We start from the raw sequence: 23,099 nt of genomic DNA, 5'->3' as shown, positions 1-23,099 counted from the left end.
ATTCATGAGAAGCAGCAGCCCCAGAAGTTCCATCCGAAGCCCCGGTTGGAAGCGTCCCCTTTTGGGGCGAGGCGAGGGCGTCTGAGGAGGGGAAGGAGGGAGGGAGGGAGGGAGGGAGGCCCGGGGGCTGGCCTGGGGCGGGGGAAGGGGGCCGAGGGCCAGGAGGGTCTCCCGGGAGGGACTCAGGCGAAGGGAGGGAGGGAGGGAGGGAGGGAGCCAGCTCTCTATAAAGCCCCGGAGGCAAAGAGGCGGGAGCCAGCCCTCGGACAAGGCAGGCTCCCGGGGGCTGGAGCTGCGAGAGGAGCCTCTGCAGCCATCCGCCAGGCAGTGCCTCTTCCCGGCCGAGAGAGAAGGACTTCGGGGGCTTCAGCACTTCTGTAAGTTCTCCCCGCCTTCCCTGCGTCTCTTGGAAACACCCGCCGCACTGGAGAATTAATCCGGTTTCATAGCGCTTTGAATCCGAGGGCTCCATGCTCTGGAATTCTGGGAGTGGTAGTTGGTTGGGGGCTACCATTCCCAGAATTCCAGAGCATGGATCCCTGGGATTTAAAGCGCTATCAAACCAGATTAGTTCTCCAGTGTGGCACAGAGCCAGAGCTTTCCTAGGCTTCTGAGCCTCCTTCCCCCCCAAAGAGGGCTTCCCCACCTTTGGTCCTCCAAGATGGCCTGGGCTTCAGCTCCCAGGGTTCCGAACTGGCCGGGGCCTTCTGGGAATTGAAGTCCAAAACCCCTGGAGTCTCCCAAGTTTGGAGATCTCACTGCAAACATGTCCTCCTACCTTTTCTCCTCCCTCAGCCTGAGGTGGCTCTCTAGGGGCCGGTAAAGTTGGCCGTAGTGTCTCAGTTTGAGTGTTGGACCAAGGACTCTGGAGGCCAGGGTTTGGATCCCCTCTCAGCCATGGAAAGAGCACCTTGGGCAAGTGCTTGGTGGGTTTTGGGGGCTGTGCAGCCATGTTCTAGGAGAGTTTCTTCCTGTGGCTGGCATCTACAGAGAGTGGTGGCACAGAAGAGAGTTGGCAATGGGATCCCACTTGGGCGAGTTGCACACTCTTTCCTCGATTTTAGCCTCCTTCCCTCAGATGCCTGGCGCAAAGTGTCAAGGAACAGGCGTCCGCACCTCAGGTATGTACTAGCTTGATAGGTACTAGCATCTCTTCTCCCTGAACGTGAGGTGAATCTATGGGGGGTGGGCAAAGCTGGCAGCAGCTACCATGGTGTTGTGGTTTGAGTGTTAGGCTAGGATTCTGGAGACCAGGGTTCAAATCTCAGCATGGCCACAGAAACCCGCTGGAGCAAGTCACACACTCTCAGCCTCAGAGGATGGCAATGGCAATCGCACACTGAAGAAACATGCCAAAATAGGGTCGCCTTAGGGTTGCCATAAGTTGGAAACGGCTTGAAGGCACACAACAACAACAACAACAACAACAATATAGTTGGCAGTAGTGAGTTCTTCTTTTGGATCATTATGTGGTGGTTACAGTGATGCAACAGACTCAAATGACTACGCCTTTACAATTTATTATTATTACTCCCCTGCCCCTCCCTCCCCCATCCTCACTCCAAACAGTTGCTTCCTCTCCTGCATAAACCTTTGGGAAATATTATAGGGCTGTGACGATGGAGAACTGCAAAAATATTTCTCTATAACCAAACTTGGCTTTCTTCCCTTTGGGACACTTACAGCTTGCATGCCTGTGGTTTTCACACATGTGTGAATGGGTCTTTGAAGCCTTGGTCTTTTCAGCTCTCAATCTAACCTTTATATAGTCTAAACTATATTTCCTCCTTTCCCTTTTTTTATGGGACTCCCTCCATTGAAGGTAGTGAGATCTAAACTATGAATATCTTTAAAGGTTCTTCAATGCCTCTAAGATCATGTATAGAGTTTGGAGCTTGCCGCCTTGCACAAAGCCTCCCAGGATGCCCCAGCCAGCATGGCCATTGAGGGATTCTGGGAATTGTAGACCAAAAATGTCACTTCCCCCCAGTTCCAATCATGTACTAAAATATTCTTTCTGATCTGTGAATTGTGTATCACTTGCATCCCCCTCAGATACTTGTAGTTTGTTTCATTAACTTGCTTCTCTGAAAGAGAGAGGGAAGCATATCTGTGTGGATTTCCAAACTTTTATAATGGAGTTTGATGCTCTGTTTGTGCCATGCTGGAGGTGGCATGCCCTTCATTGCTACAGCAGAGATCTAACAACCAGACCCCCCCCCCCAAAAAAAAAGACAGTTCCATTACCCACAAGGCCAGCTCCTTGAAACTGTGCCACCAGTTTATCTGCATGTGAAAGATAGAGTGCTGTTGTGCTCATGGCCACATCATGTGAACCCTCTCATATTTCTCATCAACAGGTCCAAGGCACCACTTAACGGCGTAAGTGACAGACCTATTGCCCAGGGCAATGTTTCCAGCTTATTACAGCTGCAGGCCAAATTCGCAGCTCTAAATTTGACTTGAAAATTGACAGTAAAGGATGAACAACTGGTATGATATGTCCTGTTTTCACAACGCTCAAAATAACTTTCCTGTCAGGATTATGCGTAGTCCCAGCTGTTTCTCAGTTTGAGAGGTCCCCTCTTCTTAGAGTAACAACCTCTATATGTATCAGAGGAAGTAGACTTTAGTCTATGAAAGCTCATGTTGCCAACTTTTTTCTTTCAGTTAGTCTCAATAGTGCTCTACATACAGAATCTACAGACTAACAGAGCTATATCTTTGAATCAAAGATACTAGTTTCAGAGTATTTAAGGACTAATGTGGTTTAATGGTTAGAGTGTTGGATTAGGATTTGGAGGATCCAGGTTCAAGTTCCTCCTCAGTCTTGTGACCCACAGGATGACCTTGAATTAGTGACTTTTTCTCTCAGTCTACTCAAGGTCTTCCTTACAGGGTTGTTGGTAGCGCAGAGCAGAATAAAGTGAAAAAGAACAGAAGAAGAAAAATAAATGAATTCTATATTAGTATACAATCAAACACTGTGATCCTGTATGTGATAAAACTGTTAATTTCAGTTGAAATCAATAGAATATACGTAACTAGCCAAACGGTGTACAAGCTTGCAGGTTCTTCCCAACCTAGTTTTTGACTTTAGACTCCTCAGTACTTTCTCCTGAGGGTTATAAACAACTTCTATAGATGATTATGGGATGTATAGTTAAAATAGACCTGCTTTCTAATTCATTCTTTATCTGAAAAGTTACTTGTAAGCTTGCAGTTCCATCCACAGCATGGAAATATTGCTGTTTTGGACTACAGCTCCCATAATACTCCCAATTAGCATTCCCTAAAATAGAAAAAATTGATGTCTTCCTCTGAAACCTATAGTTTATCTTACTTGCTTGAGTCATCTGAACACATTTGTTTCACAGTACATGTTGCAGGGTGAAGGCTGGTGGGTAAATAGTCATACTGTGCAGTTTAGGACTGATATTCAGGGTCTTCCTTGAGTCTGGTGAATGTATAATAGAGTCATAGAATCCCATAAATCAGCAGATGTGTTTATAATGCATAGCATTTGAAAGTAAATATATGAAATCTCAAAGTGCATTTAGAAAAAGCTAGTTTGTGAACCAGAGTTGTGACATGGTTTGACTTTTGGACAAACAATACAGGAAAGCAGTGTTCAAATCCCTGCTTAGTCATAGAAACCCACTGACAGGGCAAGTCACACACTCTCAGCCTCAGAGGAAGGAAATGGCAATCTTCCCCTGAATAAATCTTGCCAAGAAAACCATATCATAGGATCACCATAAGTAACAATTGACTTGAAGGCATATGACAAGGGTCTAATTTTCATCTTGTTGCATGGCTGCCACTTGCCACACCTCATCATTTTGCACCAATAATATCTGAACTCAAAAATTACTGTTTTAATACTTCAAAGAGCATAGCCAATAGGAAATTTAGTCTAAAAAAGTAACTTTTTAAAGCTCTGGGCTGTGGCACCAAAGGCTAATACATCTGTTATAATACAAGCCCTTCATGGACTACGCCTTTGCAACACTTTGTCTTTCACATGCAGATACAGCCCAATCCACCAGATGATGTAAGCATAGTTTTTGCTAAGTGTAACGCAGCTGGAATAAATACTGGTGGATTTGTGATATGTACAAATAAACACGCATAAACAATCAAACAGTAGTTCTTAATGCATCTGCACTTCATCTCAATTTCATATTATTACACCAGCACAGTTGGCAGCAGGTCTAGTCCCATGACCTTTCATATATAATTTTGAGGCTTCACAGTAAGCCAGTGTGGGGTTTTTTGTCTTTTGTTTTTTTAAAGCAGGGTGGAAATGAGGCAACAGCTGAAAAACAAATGCAGAGATCATGGTGAAATTCTAAAATGTTCTTTACCAAATACATGATTGCTTCCAGAGTTTGTAAGGTGGGATCTCAGCTGGTTGACATCCCAAGGATCTAAATGTTGGAGGCATGGAAAACTAGAAGACAGCAAGCACAGAGACACCTATGCTTACAGAAACAGTAAAACTTTCCTCCCAAATCCTTAAACTGTTTCCCAGGAGCTGAAATGTTTCTGGCAGAAAGAGACAACATGTAGATACTGTCCCTCAACCTGAGTGGGTTGGGGAAATTCTACTATCTGAGTGAGAAGGGAGTACATCCAAAACAGAATGCACTCCCCAATTCACTTCTCCCTTTCTTTGGAAGCAGAGGAAGACCAATGTCTCCCAATACTGTTTAAGTAACCATTGGGTGGAGGCTGAGGTAGACAAATTGGGCTCAGATATATTAGCACAATGTCCCTGAGATGCATCTACACTAGAAATAATGCAGTTTGACACCATTTTAAAGTGTTGTGGCTATGGAATTTGTCGTTTTAGGAGTTTTTTTAGTCTTTAGCCATCTCTGCCAAGTGCGTCATGAAACTACCAGTCCCAGGATTTTGAAGCATAGGGCCATGGCAGTTAAAGTGGTGTCTTTAGTTCTACAGTGTAGATGCACCCAAAGTTGGGAAAGTTATTTTTAGAGTACAACTCCCAGAATCCCCTAGTCAGCAGTAATGCCACTGGAGGATCCTGGTAGTAGCAGTCCTGAAAAGTAACTTTCCTTACCTCTAACTAAGCCATCATGCCCAAACCTGCTTTGAGGATAACTCTCTGTAGCATATTATCTTTTAACCCTGTTGCCACCTCTCTCTCTCTCCCACTTCAAACTGCCACAGACAGCAACAGCACTGCTTCATTCCCCTTCTCTCTTGCAGTGGTTACTTCAGGGACAAACAGAAGCATAAACCTCCGCTACATCTCCATAGTCACACTATACAGAATACTTCTGACCCAGTCTGCAAACATTCAGAACAAATAAATCCAAGAGCTAGATGTTGTGTATCTAATTGCACAGGCACATCATTGTAGACTCTGAAGTTTATAATAGTATGCAGTCTTACTAAAAGTAAGGCATGTTAAACTCAGTGGAACATCTACAGGATTGCATTATATGAATGTTAAGACAGAATGTGATTCCCTGCTTTGGACTAGTTTTATTCTAAAACTAACAATTTAAAATTGCTCTGTCTCAGATTGATAAGACAATAGCAATATTAGTAGTTCTCATTATGCAAAAGGAGTATTACCTGCTAGACCACATGCAGAATTTCCCGATTCAGGTAACAAGAACAATATTTTCACTATGAGTCTATCAAGTTAACAATCTTCAGATTGCCTCAGAGAAAATATCCCATGAAAAGACAGGCTAAGATGGTAGGTAAATTAGATGGGCCTACTTGACTGTGTAACTCACTCCCATGGGAGGTTGTGATGGCTTTAACACTAGAGTTTTAAACATCCAGTGTTTTGGCTTTTAAAACTGTTCTTGTTTCCTTTAAAAAAAAAACCCTGGGTTGTTGTTGTTATTATTATTACATTAAAAAGTATGTTGTTTGCTTTTTTGGATTTTTTGTAGTGGAACATTGCTTTCAGAGCGCTGGAGGGTAGAAAAGCCATGTATAACACCTTTTAATAAAGAAATCATAGTAAAGGCTTTGGTGCATCATAATTATGGATATGTCTTTGTGACTTTGGGACCAGTGTGGAAACTTCCCTCACTTAGACATTTATTTCATATTTTGGGTTTGTATGAATCATTTTATTCAGTGTTCTCCTTGCAAGTTTTAATAATCAGAACTTGTATGGGATAACTGCTCTTAAAGCATGCCAATAAAATCTTTTTATGATTATCTTGGAATGACTTCTCACAAGAGCAAGTGAGTGTTATATTAGCACATCTTCAAAAAGTCTGAGCAATATTCTTTTACATCCCACAATCCAAAATCCATTGTGTATCTCCTGAACTACTTGACTAACAGGGAGAGTAGAGCCTCTTTTCAGAACATTGTGAATTTGAATAAATAGCATGTCTGTTCTTTCCATGTAAAGAACTCTGAATGTCTGAAGCTGAGGTGATGCTTGATACTGCACACTGGTGTAAAAGTCAAGCAATAAACAATGTGACTTGTCTTGGAAGAGTGCCCTACATTCTATACTTGCCATTGCCAAAAATAAACATTAAAAAACCCACTCTGTTGGTTTTGTGGAGATGATGACAGTCCCAAAGAAAACATAACACTGAAAAAGTTACAAACATGCTTGCTATGTTGTCTGGTTAAAAGGTCACTACTTTTTCTATGATGTTCACATAAATCACATGTAGTGAAGACTAAGAAGAATCTTGCATTATGAAGCTTCAGCAAATACTGTATACTTGGTAAGTATGCCACGGTGACTTTGATGTCAAGTGTGATAATGGCAAGAGTGTTGAGCAGGCAAGTTTCAATAACCTTTTGGAGCTACAGAACTGGGCAGCATTATCTAAAACATGGTAATCATACAGCCCTCAAGATATTGCTGGACTACAAGTCCCAGTGGTGGGGAATGCTGGAAGTCACAGTTCAGCAACATTAGATGAGACATAATCTCTGCTCATGTTCTAGTCAGTCACGTTCAGTTCCAACCTCCTTTAAAGCTCCAAATCTGGGAGGAAAACTGAGTGTTGTTTCACAACTTTATGGCAAAAATGATCTATGGAAATTAATCTGGAGAATCACGTTCAGTACATCCCGCCACTGACTTTTCCTGCTTCAGAGCATGCAGCTGTAGGCACAGTTACCTGAAGATGTTCCATGTGCTTCTGGTAAGATGGGCCCAAAATGTATGTCTCTATCCTGTCCCCTAGGAAGGACAAAACAGGAGGAGGTGTATGGGGTTGCTGCTTGGACTATTCCATACTCCTTTAAAAGTGTTCCTCACTAGTGTGTTTTCCTTGTAGCATTAGACTGGGTAAGTGGGGGTACTGGATTCCATTTCCTGGAAATAAATAGAGAATAAAGCCCAACTGTGTATGAAACTCACTATTGCATGCACTTTCCACACGTTTTCCCTCACCACAATGAATGGTAGCAAATGTTGCTGAACATCCGGAAAGACCAACAGGGACACACTTTCCCTGTCCAGTTCTTGGTACTGGGCATCTACCAAGGCTGTTTCTCTCCCATAACCAAGCTTGAACATCAACTGGAATGGGTTGGTATGATCTACTTAGTCCAAGAAAGCCAAGAAAGGAAGTGTATGAGGCTGTAATGACTCACTCCAAGAACTTACTTAAGAAGGGAAGATAGAGTTTGTCCTACAGTTATCTAGGGTAGTAGAGTCCAAGGAAGGTTTCTTCAGCATATGTCGTACAGTTGCTTCTTATTGATGGTTGGAACATAACTCTTTCAGATAAGTGTTTACAACCTCCCATGTTTTAAGTCTTTGGTCATGCTGACTGTAGAATTATATGAGTTGTATTTCAAAAAGTAGAATCATAGAATAGTAGAGTTGGAAGAGACCTTTTCTGAAAACTGATTACAGCATAGCATTTCCATGCAAAGCCAAGTTGGTGGGACTGCTGGGTATACCCAACTGTGCATTTTCTCCCCTGCAACCTTTTCCACAAGAAGGAAGGACACAACTCCTAAAGGCCAGGACAACTCTTCAGTTTAGTTGCAGTTCTCACTTTTTCATAAGGGATGAGCTGAATGCAGAAATGAGCTGAAAGAAATAAAAGGATTCCAAATTAAATCAAGGTCTTTTATCGCTTATATTAAGGCTGTTAGCATTATTTCTGGTATGAATGCTGACAGGGTGCAGGATGTGTTCAAAAGTACACTAGTCTGTCAATTTAATTAAGTAACTAGTTCATTATACTTTCTAGAAGAAAGTTTGTATCTTGTCTTCAATATTATCACTCTCTTATAGTGGGTGACATAAATTCAAAACAAATAGTTAAAGCAAGACAGAAAACATTATAAATAAAGCCCAGTATTGCAGCAAAAGAGGAAAAGAAATTTTGGACTCCAGTGGCATTATTTCACAGCATTTGAAAGTGTCATTACAATGTTAACATATCATTGAACGATTTTGAAAACTGGTTTTACAAATTTTATGTAGTCAAGATTTGATGATTTCCTACATGCTATATACAGGGGGAAATCACATGATACATGTGTTTGTTAGCCATGACTCCATGCTAAGCTTCAAGAGAAGTTTATTCTTCCCAGCATCTCCCAGGTTTACAAATCAAAGGTCAAATAGGATTACTGTTTTGCTTAGTTCTATGGAAACACAAAGTAGAAGGAAATTAATCTCCATTCCAGGGCTGCTTTAGGTAGCTGTGAAAATCATTCTGGTGTCAAGGGCAAAGTAAATGTTAATTTTATGGACGGATTCTTCACATGACATTTTGTGGCTTTATTTTCAACATAGTCAGTAGCTGCATCAGGTACAAGTTCAAAAAACTCAGAGTACTGGCAGATTGAGGTGGGGATTTGAATCTGAGGTGGAACTTGAATCAGGGACAGAACATGAGGATTTTAAACTGCACACGGTTATTAAATTGAAATTATAGTTGTAAAACAGAGTCTTTGGTTATACTTATCACACAATGTCACCTCTGACCTGTAGCTTTTGTGTCTGCAATGTGTGGCATCCCTTTTCATTGATGGGGGAAATCTGTCTATAAACTACCAATTGTACAGCAGCCTCATTAATATTCATGTGTGGAATGTCACTGCCATGGCAGTTGGAATATTGGTAGTCTCATGGTGTCACAGTCTCCTCTTCTCCCTCTGCCCTCTGTCTGTCTTGCTATTCCCAAGTAGCTTGATTTAATTTATTTTTTCCTATTTTTTTCTTTTTTAACTTAAACTGCATTAGCAGGACTCGGGGAGTGTGTTAAAAAGTGAGAATAAACATAAAAATTGAAAAATTGAAAGGCATGCTGGGTAAGTCATAGGGCAGGCAGGCAGGGTTAAGGAGGAGTCCAGAAGAGAAACAGCCTCAGTCGCATGTTTTACAAGATGTGCAATAATGGCTGCTGACAAATTGGTGTTTCCATTTTCTTGCAGTGAGAACAGGGCTCATATGATAAGGACCCAAGATTTCCTGATGCCTGAGGCAACGTGCAAGATGGTGTCTCCCCATTCTACTCAAAATTTCATTTTTAATAACTGACAAGACTAGTAGTGGAATTTTGTTTCAACATTAAAAAAAAAAAGGACAGCCTTCTCCAGTAAACCTGAGGGTAGTAGGAGATAGCTTAGCTAATAGTTGGTCCAGTGATGACTTGGAACTTATGCCACTGAACCATAACATTCTTCCTAAACTTGGAAATATTACTACCTTGAACCATAACTCCCAGTAACACCTGGTTGCTTTATGCCTGATGTCAGCTAGCATTTGGCATTCAGAGAGGGCTTCTTGTATTTTTCCATTTAACTAGACTGTTGCTTTTCTTTCTTTCTAATCTTCAGCTTCCTTCTATGACCATAACAAGGGAGTCATTAGCAAGCCTCCATGCTGATTCTCCAGCTCTTAATCTTTTACCTTTTTGCTTCAGGCAATATCTAACATCCTTACTTTTATCATCTCCATTTTCTTTTCATTTTCTCTTTTTAAAAAATATTATATTTTAAAAAGATTCTCTCTTCCCCATCACTGTGGCTGTCTAATGTAATTATGTTAAAGACAATATTGCCATGAAATTGAACTACACCTAACCAGCTCCTGTTTGTTCAGGATTGTGGGGGTTTTGTAATAATTTTTATTTTATTTTAGCTTAGTTTTTGGTTTTTGAAAAAAAAAAGAAGGGGGAGTGAAGAGGGCTTCAAGAATAAGGGAAGTCCTGTTCTGTTTTCCAAAACATACTGTTTTGTATTTTCAGAATTTATAGTTGATAATTTTCTTTCCAGTTTTAATTCTTTCAGCACAATTTGTCTTTTTAATAACAAAAAAAATCACACAGATTACATAATTTGACCCTGCTGATGATGCATGATTGATAGTACATTCCAGTGGGAAGAGCGACAATTTTTAACTAAATTGTTGAGAATGTAGTGTTGAGTGCTCCTTGACTTTATAAACATGCCTGCTATATCTCAGAAAGAGAGAGAGGGAAGGAGCTGGCATCCTTCTAGGGGTGCAGTGTGTGAATATTGTTTCTACGAATAATTGTTTACAGTTCAAGTTAAGTCTCACAAAATTTACTGGCTCGTAATTCTCAAGTAAGTGTGCATGTACAGCAGCTGTGAAGATCACTCCTGTGTGACTTTCAGGGGAGGGGGGGAACTGAATTCAGTGTTCTGAGTCTAATTCATAGTCCCAACCAGACCATACCTATTAAATCAATGACATTTATATAAATGTTGACTTATCATTCAGCAGTCAGTCCAGCAGATTTACTCTAGCTGAAGCTAGCAATCGAAATTTGGCCACCGAAACTTAATCATAGGTAAGTATTTATGATGTATTTATTCATCTAACTGTTTAATTTATAACCTGCCTTTTTCCCAACAGAAGACCCAAGGCAGTTTACAGCAAATCAAAGCAAAGCACAGCTAAAATCTTATTAATATAAAAGTGAAAAAGCAGTTAAATGAACAATTCTCATAAAAGCATGAAGTTAAAACAGTTTAATAAACAGTAAAAGAGATAAAAGCACAGCATACCCAGGACCTTTCCACCACAATGACCTAAGAGCCAAAGGTCTACCTAAGTAAAAAGGTATTCCTTGACACTGAAAAGAGCAGAGAACAGGGTCACCTGAACCTCCCATATGATGGAAGTCCACAGCCTTGGAGTAGCTACCAAGAAGGCTTTCACCTTTGTCCTCATCAAACATGCTTGTGATGTTAGTGAACTGAGATAACAGGAGTGGTAATGTGTAGTCCATGGGCAGCCTGTGACCCCGTGGAGACTCTCATGTCCCTCAAACTCCCATGCCTGCCACATGCACCTAAAAATTTATGGGAGTTGCAATACAAAAATGTAACATTCCCAACGTTTCCATAGGATTGGCTCCAATTTTCAGAAATGACTTTCTTCTGCCTCCTATAGACACTGCTCTATTATCATCCAAACATAAAAAATGGATGAGGGTACTTTAGCCTTGTTTGCAGAAGTTGTTTTTGTCCAGTTTGAGGTGATGTCCCCTTCTCTTCTCTCTGTGTTGTATGCCTTCAAGTCATTTTCAACTTATGGCGACCCTAGGCCAAACCTATCATGTTTTTTGTTTTTGTTGTTGTTGTTCAGAGGAGGTTTGCCATTGCCTTTCCCTTAGGTTCTGAGTGTTGACTTTCCCAAGGTCGCCCAGTTGGTTTCATGGCCTAGTTGGGAATCAAATCCTGGCCTCTTATATACCACAGTCTAATGAATTGGCAGTGTAACCCTCTGTGTAACATTTCTGGGTAGCAGGGCTATTATGAGGAAGAGAGGTTTTAGAAGGTTTTTTTCCAACCCAGTTGCACATGCCTTAACATAGTTGCAACACTTCTGATTTGTTTTAGGTGGAGAATACCCACAGAATTATGAGTGTTTGCTATTTTTTATGATTGTTTCATGTTTATCAGTTTTTTAAATGTGGTTATGCAGTCTTTATAAATGAAGTTAACAGTTCTTTGAAAATTGTGTTAGTGCAATGTCTGTATTTGTTTTTCAGAACACTGGGGTTACAGTAAAATATTAAGTGCCCCACACATTAAATCTCATAATCACCTTTATATCTGCCCTTTACTGAAACACATAGTTCACAGTTAAATGCCAGTACCAGTCTGTACTGGTACTTAATAGGAAGGGGTCATGCTGTGCTTTTATCAGAGAAACAGGGAGAAGGTTTTCTGGGTTGTCTTATCAGCATTATCCTTTCACAGTGGTTCTGTCAGGGTGGGACTTTGGGGCAGAAGGCCAGATGTCCTCTTAGCAAAATGAACAGGGAGCCCCAAACTGAGCATGACTTGTTTACCACATTTTAAAATAGAATAAGCAATGTGTGTTATCAACAAAACCAGGGGCAAGATTAAACCATGAAATGCACAGTGTGACTTTTTTTACACTGCACACTAACACAGAAGCAAGATATACTAAAAGGTGGGTTTAAAACAACAGCTCAGCTTTTATAAAACCCGAATGCACACTTCAACATTTTCTGCCACTATGTTGATATGTTTGACATTTAATTATTATGTCCTGTTTGTGATGAATTCACCCATAAAGCCTGATACAAAGGTATTTTTCCAGAGGTATGCCATGCTTGAGTTTCTGTATGAAATGTTTTGTGAATTGTATCCAGCTATGGCTTTGTCCGAGATAGTAGATTCCATATCTGCATATTTTATTGAAAGGGCATCTACATTTTGCCAGCTGTAAGTTCCCAAATTTTGAGACTTTGGGGGAATCCTCTGGAACAATACAGAATAAGTTCCATAGGCCAGCAGTAGGTGGTGAATTCAGCAAATATTGGATGTTCTTCTTTGTTAGAGGTGAAATGAAAAGTCAGTTTTATTCAACCACTTCAAATTATTTTAAAAAATGTTACATATGGCACTGCACATGGACAGTGTTCAGGCATGGGAAATTAATTGCACATTGTCCTCTGTCCACAACACAGCTCCGACACCCTTCTTTCTCTCCTTTTGGACTAAGACAAAGATAGTGAACATGTGCACCTCCAGATATTTTTGGACCACAAATCCCAGTATCGCTATCTAGTGCAGCCAGTGCTGAGATGTGATGCAAGTTGCAGTCTGGAATAACACATGTTTGCTATTCTTGGCTGAAGAAAAAATCATGTTCTAGGCTTTCATTCAGAGTCCAGTAAGGAAGCTGTATATACCTGGTTCAATAAATGTTCCCACCAGCTGCATGAAACTCAAATGAATAATCAAGGGTCAGCATACAATATGGTATGCTTTACAGAGGACAATTCTCTTCTATGAAGGCATCATCTTTTTAAAAAGCTATTTGATCCAAATCACTCTTACAATTGCCTATCATAAGCACCTGAACAACAGATTGAACAAACATATAGGTTACCTGGTCAGCCTTTCCCACTAAGGTGAGATGTGTTTCTATTTAAATTATATTATGCATTTCTAAATATCAGCCTATACAAAGGTCCCTCCACATTCACTGGGGTTAGAGGTGAAGAACCCCCATGAATGTGGAAAAACTGCAAAAAAACCAAAAACAAAACCACTAGTCTTTTTACCTTTTACCTCTAGGAATCTCCAGGTCCTCCAGTGCAACTCTGGTCAACATCTGCCAGAAGTTGATCATAGAAATGTTGGAGGACCTACAGATGTATAGACAAGTGTTTTCTCTAGAAACTTATATAGGTTCTGCATTACACCTCTATGGTCAACTTCTGGTAGAGTTGTGCAGGAGGACCTAGAGACTCCTAGAGAGTACATACATATTAATCAAAACCACAAATAATCAAATCCGCAAAAGTCAGCACTGCAAATGTGGAGGGCCCAAGGTCAATTTAGAGTTATCTTAATAGCAGAAACAATTTAAAAACAATGCATGAACTTTCCTATTTAAATTTTAATTTAAATCAGTGTAAAAGCATGATGAGGCTGAAAATACATCATTCTCCTTAAAAGACCCTTCCACAGCAACTTGTTAATAGTGAAAACTTATCTAAATAAAAAGATCTTTGCCTGCTAAGCAGAAAGGAGGCCACACTGGCCTCTTATGGGAGGGAGTTCCATACCCTGGGAAAAGCCACCAAGAAGCCCTTTCATGTGTCCTCATCCTCAACAAAAATGCCTGTGATCGGGATGAGACTGAAAGAAAACCATCCCTGAGGATCTCAAAACTCAGACAAACTCATAGGGACACACATTCATCTTTGGCCCATGCTTAACACACCAGAAGTAGCATTGACAAATGTTCTTGGTATTTATGTGGATTTTCTTTATGCCTTTGGAGGACTGCATGTTGGAAAAGAAGTATGAGACCACAGTTTCATATAGTTTTATAACCGAGTGACTCAATTTTGTTTGGTAGAATTAAATAGATGATTCATTTTGATGTAGATAAAATCAGACAATAAGTCTTTATGTTTGAACTTCTTTCTATCACTGGTTTTTATGTAGGAGACTCCAATGTGGAAGGATTGTTACATTTGTTGCCAATAATCTGACATGAAGTGGATTACGGTGATATATCTTAATTATCTAATTGCAAAATAACCAACAAAACGTATGTTTTTAAACATCATTTGGGGAGTTAAATAGTATTTCAAGACACTAGCAAGAGATATGAAAAAAATGCAAGAATGATAAGAACCAGTTAATTTCTTCACAGAAGTGAAATAGCAGAGAAAACATTCTCTTCCCTGAGAGGTTTTGAAGTGTTTGTAAATATACTGTACTGTCAGACCAACCTAGCAACTGCACAGATATTATACAGTTATTTTATTCTTCTTTAAAATCCAGTAATCAAATTATTAAATAATGAGCCTCAGCTGAAATGCTTTGTGTTCACTTTGGTCATCTATGCTTCTTAACTCTATTGTGATCATCTAGATCAGTAGTTCCCAAACTCTGGTCCTCTAGGTATTTTGTATTTCAGTTCCCAGAAGTCTCAGCTATCTTGGCCAATGATCTGGAATTCTGAGAACTGAAATCCAAACACCTGGTATTATTATTATTTAAGGCGGGGTACAGACCGCCAGAAAGAGGCGCCAGGGAGGCACCTCTTTTTGCTGTGCAGGAGCGCCGCAGCATACAAATTGCACGGCGCTGCTGCGCAGCAGAAAAGGAGCTCCAAAAAGCGCCAGAGACAGCGTGGTTACATCACAGCTGCGCAGCGCTGTTTGGAGGCGGTACAGCTGCGACATCATCATTACGTACACCATCTGTATGGCGCTGCGTAACAGCGGCGCATGCATGATGTGCTAGGGTTGCGGTGCATGTGCACGTCATGGACACACCACAAAGGGCCCATCTGTACAGGGACCCAGTTTATTTCTATAGCGCTGTAAATGTACATAGTGCTGTACAGACAAATGATCAAATCAATAAAAATAAAAATAAAACCTGCCAATGGCGTACAATCTACAAAATACGTATAAAACAATAGGCAATAATATAAAATAGACTTGGTTAAAATAAGCAGGCAACAATTAAAAACATCAACATCAACTATCCAATAAAAAATCAGATAATAACACAATGCCTGGGAACATGTCCCTGAACAAGATAGTCTTCAACTCAGATTTAAAAGTGGTCAAAGAAGTGACCTGGTAGACCAGAGTTTGAGAATAACTAATCTAAATTGTATGAAAACCATTTTCATTAGACAGTGCCTTCATCTTTAACCATAGTATGATTCAAAATAACCTCACATGGAGTATATGGAACTTTAGTCCAAACTTAATAGTCTTAATGTGTTTTATGATTCATCACAAGATACAACAGTTTCCTTCGTAACTGATTTAGCTGCAGCTAACAAATGTTGAGAATGATAACTTTCACAACATGGCAGACGGAAGAAAAATAGATTTTATAACAGTTGTCTATTAAAATTGCACATTCTGCTTGTTTATAGGGGTAGACATTTCTATGGCACTAGATTGATCTGTAGTAGAATTTCTCGCTAGAATCCTACAAACATCTAGGAGAAAAGCCAAAGAATGTGCATGCCTCACCCTGTAAAGTACATTTCAGATTTTAAGACAGAAGCATAGGAAATTGCACAGTATATCTCATTTCTGATTACACTCAGAGCAGGAGCTTTCTTTAAGCTGAATTGGCATTACTGGAGTGGGGTTGGGTGGATTTCACTCCATGCCCCTCATATATTGAAAAAACATTGTGATGGGTCATATGATGCATAACATGACAAAGTGGGATGGCTATGATCCCTACCAGTAGTGTGAAGCAGGGGCATCACTAGGGGGGTGCAGGCCACACCATGTGACACCCTAAGAGGGGAGGTGACATCACTGCTTCCCAAATATCTGTCTCCTGGCAGAAACAAGTTCTGGTGTTAACCTGTGTCGCTTTAAAATGTCAAAGAGATGGTGTGAGTGGGACAGGGCTTGGAGTAGAAAGGAGAGGAGCCAAGTTTTTTAAAAATTAAATTTTGAATTTTAAAATTTTGGTTTTTTTAATATTATTTTTAAATTGTCTATAAAAACATCACATCTTATCAAATTTTCACTTTAACCACACAAAACTATGTGCATGTAAATACACTTAGTTTGTGTATGATATTTTAATTTAAAGCAATTTTAATGTTGCTGGTTGTTTATATCACAACTACCACCATTACATTCAGTAATATATGGGAATTATGACTTATGAATAAAATTAGTACAAAAACATTGCTAAGGATTCTATAGGGTGTTGTAAGGGAGGAGGTCAATGGGAGGAGATGACACCGTGAGTTACAGCACTAGGTGACACTAATCCTAGTGACGAAACTTGTGTGGAGATTTCTTTTTATCACTCTCTCAGAGAGTGAGAGAGCACCCACACAAAGAGAACTTCCCCTTTCATAGAGAAGCTCTATGTATGCACATCAGAGTTTTGGAGGGGCATTTAGGTAGTCAGTGAATACTGGCTGCTGGGACTTTGTCCAAATCAGAACCAGAGTATGTTACTGCAGTGTGACTTCACAAAGCTCTCATGCTTTATTCTAGTATTTGAGGAAGACTGATGGTGTCTGTATTTTTTGTGCTTTCAGATTGTACAACTTAATTGAGTTTCAGCATTATAATTTTTTTCAATTTCATTTTAACATGCTAAATTAACTACAGTTTTAATTGTACCTGTTATTTAATCTTATTACCCACCTTGAGTCCCAGTTTGAAAAGCAAGGAAAGATATACATTAATTAAATAAATATATTCAAATAAAATGTCAAACAAATTTCTATAATGACATTATTTTTACATTATTATAGCATTTACTTTGCATATTGATAAGGTTTGGCATGAAAGCAAGCTAAGACTACCATGGCATAGAATTAAAGCACAGCAGGCATGGTAGCAATCACATAACTGAAAGAAGTGGTCAAGGGTGAGTTGGGAAGGGATTTCTCATTTTACCATCTGCTTGAGCATTTAGGCGAAGTAGGTCTATCTATGAATATATAGCAGCAATAATTTCCTCTGGCAAAATAAAATAAATAAACAATGTTGTGCAAGTTAGAGGTCTCACAAGGCTTAATCAACATTCCTGTATATACATTCCCACAAGAAAAAGAATTCACTTTCTCTCTATCAGTGACATTAACATCAGCTCAGCGACTTAAATTTAGTCCCTCTTATGGAATGGAAAGAAAACAAATTTGCATCTCACCTATCTATTTTTATATAAGCTGAAAGACAATTAATGCTGGAACCATTACAACATGCTAAGGGTTTTGCAGTTTGGATGAGCCCTGAGAGCATCTGATGCTGTTAGTTAATAGCCCCAGCTATTATTTATGCCAGCCCACTGGCATAAAAGAAGGAAGGGTTGAATGATATATGCATAGCATAAATTTAAATCTGTATTCATTTAAGGAAACCTGGGATAAAAGAGAATCTTAAAATAAATTAGTGAAGCTGTTAAAAAAATTTCTTTCCCTTTATATATCATTTTTAAAAGGTGCTCATCTCCTGACTGCATGCTATTCTATTTGTGGTTTACATGTATCCTTTTATGGGATTATTTATTTTTAATAAAATTTTAATTTTAAACTTTACTCCAAGGGAGACAAAATATTCTCATTCTCTCCCAATTCCTATTTAATCCTTACAACAACCCTTTGAGGATGAAAAGTAATAAGACCACAGTCACTTAGGCGGGTTATAAACCGCCGCTTTGTGGTGATCTGCCGCCGCCGCCGTTTGCTCCGTAAGGGAGCCGCTGCAGCCAAACCGCGCGGCTCCGTTACGGAGCAAAAAAGAAGCTCCAAAATGGAGCTTCTTTAAGCGGCGCCTCTATGATGTCGCGAGGCGCCAGGGGCGGACTCGTGACTTCATAGACGCCGCGACACGTGCAGACGCACAGCGTCCGATACGTAAATATGGCGGCGGCCGTGTGGAACGGCCGCTGCCATATTGTACATACAGAATACATACTAGGGTTAGGAGGGTGCGGAAGCACCACCCCTTCCTAACCCTAGTACGTATTCATTACGTACTAAATGGCGGTCTGTAACCCGCCATAGTAAGCTTCATAGAAGAATGGAGATTTGAACCTGAGCTTCCCTAATCTTAGTCCATGATTCTAACCAATAGAATACACTGGCTCACCAGTGTTATATCATGTATTCAATGTATGTGATATAGTAACTGGGGGTGGTAGAAAGGGGAGATGTAACTCTTTCTCTCCCTTCCATGGTTGTGATAAAAAGCTGTTACTTGTACAGTACTTGAAGGAAAGCATCCACTGTTGGCAGTGGGAATTTCTAGGGAAATATAGGTCCAACAGCTGTGGAGGAATAATTATTGTTATGTCTGTAGGAGGCTAAAAAGACTTAAAGCATCACCACCAACCATAACTGAAGGGAAAAGGTAGATAGCAGCAGATCATCCTCTTTCTGCATATGGTATTGTAGAGGTTCTGCATGTCTAGCACTCTTAACTCTCAGAAGCCAAAGGACTACAGTAGAGTGATCTGAAGAGCTTCTAGTTCAGAAATGAGCAGGAGCATCCATCAGCATTCCATGAAGAATTGCAAAGTGACAATGATACAACTTGAGAAAGATAAAGGGGAAAAAGTAGAATTGACCTCTAAGGCCAAATAGCACCTTCAGGGGATGATTTAAAACAGGAAGTATCTGTGGGGGAGAATTCTGCTTCCCTCCCTTTTCTCCTTGTAATTTTTTTTAAATGGTTGTAGAACATATTGTAAAGTCTAAAAAGTGAAGTGAAAACTTCAATAACAGAACTTAGGAAAAATAAATCACCAGGAACAGATAATATTTCAGTCAAACTGCAATAATCCACATTGATAAAATCAACCCTAGTGCTAACCAACATATGTCAACAAATATGGAAAACAAAACAGTAGCCATGAGACTGGAAACATTCAATATATACATCCCAAGTCACAAAAAAGAGACACAAAAGACTGCAGCAACTATAGGGCCATAGCATTAATTTCCCATGCAAGCAAAATTATGCTCAAATTCTGCAACACAGACTACAACCATACATGGAGAAAGATATTCCAGAAGTATAAGCAGGGTTCAGAAAAGGAAGAAGTACTAAGGGCAACACTGCAAACATACAATAGCTCATAGAGTGCACCAAAGAATTCAAAAAAAAAAAAAAATCAGCATGTGTTTTATCAGCATTCCAATCTATTTATAGACTATAGCAAAGCTTTTGACTTCATAGGTCATTAAAAGTTATGGAACATCCTTAAAGACACGGGATTTCCACTATATCTGATATTCCTGATGAAAAATCTATACTTAGGACAGGAGGGTACTGTTAGAATAATGAGAGATTGAATGGTTCCCAATTGGCAAAGGAGTCATGCAAGACTGCATCCTTTCACCCTGTCTGTTCAACTTGTGTGCAAAAGATATACGAAGAGCAGGCTTAGAACAAGGAGGAGTGAAGATGGGAGGAAGGAATTTAAATAATCTGAGATATGTAAATGACACCCTACTACTAGTAGAAAATATCACAGATCTGGAACAACTACTAAGCCAAATCAAAGAAGAAAGTGTAAAGGCAACTTATTGTTGAACATAAAGAAAACAAAAATAATAACCACACAGAACTTACACAAATTTGAACTAGACAATGAGGAAATAGAAATAGTAAAAGCACCGAGGATGTGGACAGGATCCTTGGGAGTGTTAGGAAGACGACCTGCTCTCTCGATCCCTGTCCCTCATGGCTGGCGGCTCAGGGGGGACCGGTGGTAACTTCAATGTTACACCAGATTATCAATACATCTTTTAGGGATGGGCAATTTCCATCAAAACTAAAATTGGCCATTGTAAGACCTTTATTAAAAAAGCCCTCCCTTGACCCCCTGATGCATAATAATTATCGGCCTGTATCGCTGTTGCCATTTGTGGGTAAGGTGATCGAGAGGGCGGTTGCGATCCAGCTCCAATCGATCCTGGATGAAACGGATTATCTAGACCCATTTCAAACCGGCTTTCGGGCGGGCTACGGGGTTGAGACTGCCATGGTCGCCTTGGTCGATGACCTCCGTCTGGGCATTGACAGGGGAAGCGTGTCCCTGCTGGTGCTCTTAGACATCTCAGCGGCTTTCGATACCATCGACCATGGTATCCTTCTGGAGCGCCTGGCAGAGGTGGGAGTCGGGGGCACTGCGCTTCAGTGGTTCTGGTCCTACCTCTCTGGGAGGTTCCAGATGGTGCAGCTGGGAGACGTGTGCTCCAACAGGAGACCCCTAACATCTGGGGTCCCTCAAGGAGCCATTCTGTCTCCCATGCTTTTTAACATGTACATGAAACTGCTGGGAGAGATCATCCGGAGACATGGGGCGCGGTGTTATCAGTACGCTGATGACACCCAAATAATTTTCTCTATGTCTCCGACTGATGCAGTGACCGGGGATGGCATCTCTCCTCTCGTGGCCTGTCTGGAGTCGGTAATGGGCTGGATGAGGGAAAACAGACTCAGCTTGAATCCAGAGAAAACGGAAGTACTTGTGATAGGTCCTCCTGGCCCAGGGATGGCGGTGGTTCCACCTGTCCTGAATGGGATCACTCTTCCCGTGAAGGACTCTGCACGCAGTCTGGGGGTGCTCCTTGACTCGTCGCTCCACCTTACATCTCAGGTGGATGCGACGGTCAGGAGCACCTGCTATCAGCTTCAGATGATACGCCAGCTGCGTCCCTACCTGAGCCGGGGGGACCTAGAAACAGTGGTACACGCTCTGGTCACCTCTCGGTTGGATTTCTGCAATGCGCTCTACATGGGGCAACCCATGTACCATACCCGGAAGCTGCAATTAGTGCAGAATATGGCAGCAAGACTGGTCACTAATACACCTAGGACCAGTCATATATCACCGTTCTTAAAAGACCTACATTGGCTGCCTATTCGCTTCTGGGCCCAATACAAGGTGTTGGTCATAACCTATAAAGCCCTAAATGGCTTGGGCCCAGAGTACTTAAAGGACCGCCTCTCTCCGTACAATCCGCCCCGCACACTCAGATCTACTGGGCAGCATCTGCTAAGAGTTCCAGAGACCAGATTAGTCAACACCACCAGAAGGGCCTTTTCCACCTCGGCCCCTACTCTCTGGAACTCGCTGCCCATCAAGCTCCGTTCAGCAACCTCCCTGGCCCAATTTAAGAAGGGGCTGAAAACGTTCTTTTTTAAACAGGCTTACCCCTGATACTTCCCCTGAGAGCCCTCCCCCCTCTGTTAGCAACTTACGATTTGGCACAAGTTCTTTTATTGTTTTAATTGTATTGTTTTTAAATTGTAAATTGTATTGTATTGAATGTAGTTTTATTGCTGTAAACCGCCCTGATGTTTCGAAGGGCGGTATATAAATAAAGTTTTTATTTATTATATTATTATTTATTATTCCCATACCTTGGGTCAAATGTTGATCAGAATGGGGACTGCAGTCAAGAAATCACAAGAAGATTAAGAATGGGGAGGGCAGCTATGAGAGAACTAGAGAAGATCCTGAAGAGTAAAGTTATACAATTGATCATGAAAAAATTAGAATCATACAAACTATTGCAGGCTTACTGCTCAACATAAAGAAAACAAAGGGCCAGTACACACCAGCGACGAAACGCCGCCCTGTTTGCTCCACTGTATTGCCACAGCAACCAAACCGCAGGGCAATGCTGCGCGGCAAAAAAGAAACCGCCTAGAGCAGCTTCTTTTTTGTGGCGTCGCAAGCAGGAAGGGGTGCCGCCATGACGCCACTTCCTGCTAGCAACCTCTGGCCACTGTACGGTGGTGGCGGCATCATGGCAGCCTCCATATGGACGTACTAGGGTTCAGGAGCATGGGGTTGCTGTGCACTCCTGAAGCCTAGTATTGGCGGCACCATGCCGCTTTTGGCCAGTGTGTACCGGGCTTAAAATAATGACTATGGCGGGATACAGACTGCCGCTGCCTCCTTTTCCACCAGCGGGAACCCGCAGTGGTTTTCCGCCACGCTTGCAACGTCCGAGTGCGCAAATGGTGCACTCGTGATGTCACAAGTGCGCCACAACATGCAAATGCTAAGCATCCATTGCTTCAAAATGGTGGCACCCGTGTATACAGGGTGCCACCATTTTGATATACGGAGTACGTACTAGGGTTAGGGAACGTCTGCATGGTGCGCACTCCCTAACCCTAGTACCGCCACCACCATGCCACATTTTGCCCATCTGTAACGGGCCAATGGAAGGTCTACACAGATACAACCCTAGGTCCTAGACAATGAGGAAATAGAAATAGTAAAAGCATTCCTATCCATTGGTTCAAACATTGATAAGAATGGGGTCTGAAGTCAAGAAATAAGGCTAAGAATGGGGAGGACAGCTATAAAAGAATTAGAAAAGATCCTAAAATATAAAGACATACAGAGCATGAAAGTTAGAATCATACAAGCCATTGTTTTCCCTGTTACCATATACAGTTGTGAGAGCTGGATAGTGAGAAAACTGGATAGGAGGAAAATCAATTCATTTGAGATGGCACTGGAGAAGAGTGCTGAGGATACCATGGATGCCCCAAAAGACAAACAAATGGGGCCAAGAATAGATCAAGCCTGAAATCTCCCTGAAAACCACAATCATAAAGTTGAGA

At 41.0% G+C, this 23,099-nt stretch overlaps 1 protein-coding gene across 2 annotated transcripts in view; it reads left to right on the top strand.

Annotated features, from left to right (window-relative positions):
- Positions 1–2,368: 2,368 nt before the first annotated feature.
- The window catches only part of AGTR1 (angiotensin II receptor type 1), a 52,796-nt gene continuing 32,065 nt past the window's right edge, over positions 2,369–23,099 (top strand). Inside the window, exon 1 of one of the 2 annotated variants that reach the window (XM_089509084.1) lies at positions 2,369–2,382. The gene's annotated coding sequence lies outside the window, so the exon portion shown is untranslated. Of the gene's footprint in view, positions 2,383–2,464; positions 2,494–23,099 lie in introns of those variants that run through there. The other variant, XM_089509083.1, reaches the window with a different exon arrangement.

The sequence above is a fragment of the Sceloporus occidentalis genome, unplaced genomic scaffold (assembly GCF_023333645.1).
Source record: "Sceloporus occidentalis isolate IW3139 unplaced genomic scaffold, rSceOcc1.0.p SCAF_2, whole genome shotgun sequence".
Classification (NCBI taxonomy): Eukaryota; Metazoa; Chordata; class Lepidosauria; order Squamata; family Phrynosomatidae; genus Sceloporus; species Sceloporus occidentalis.
This window is presented reverse-complemented; position numbering and strand designations above follow the sequence as displayed.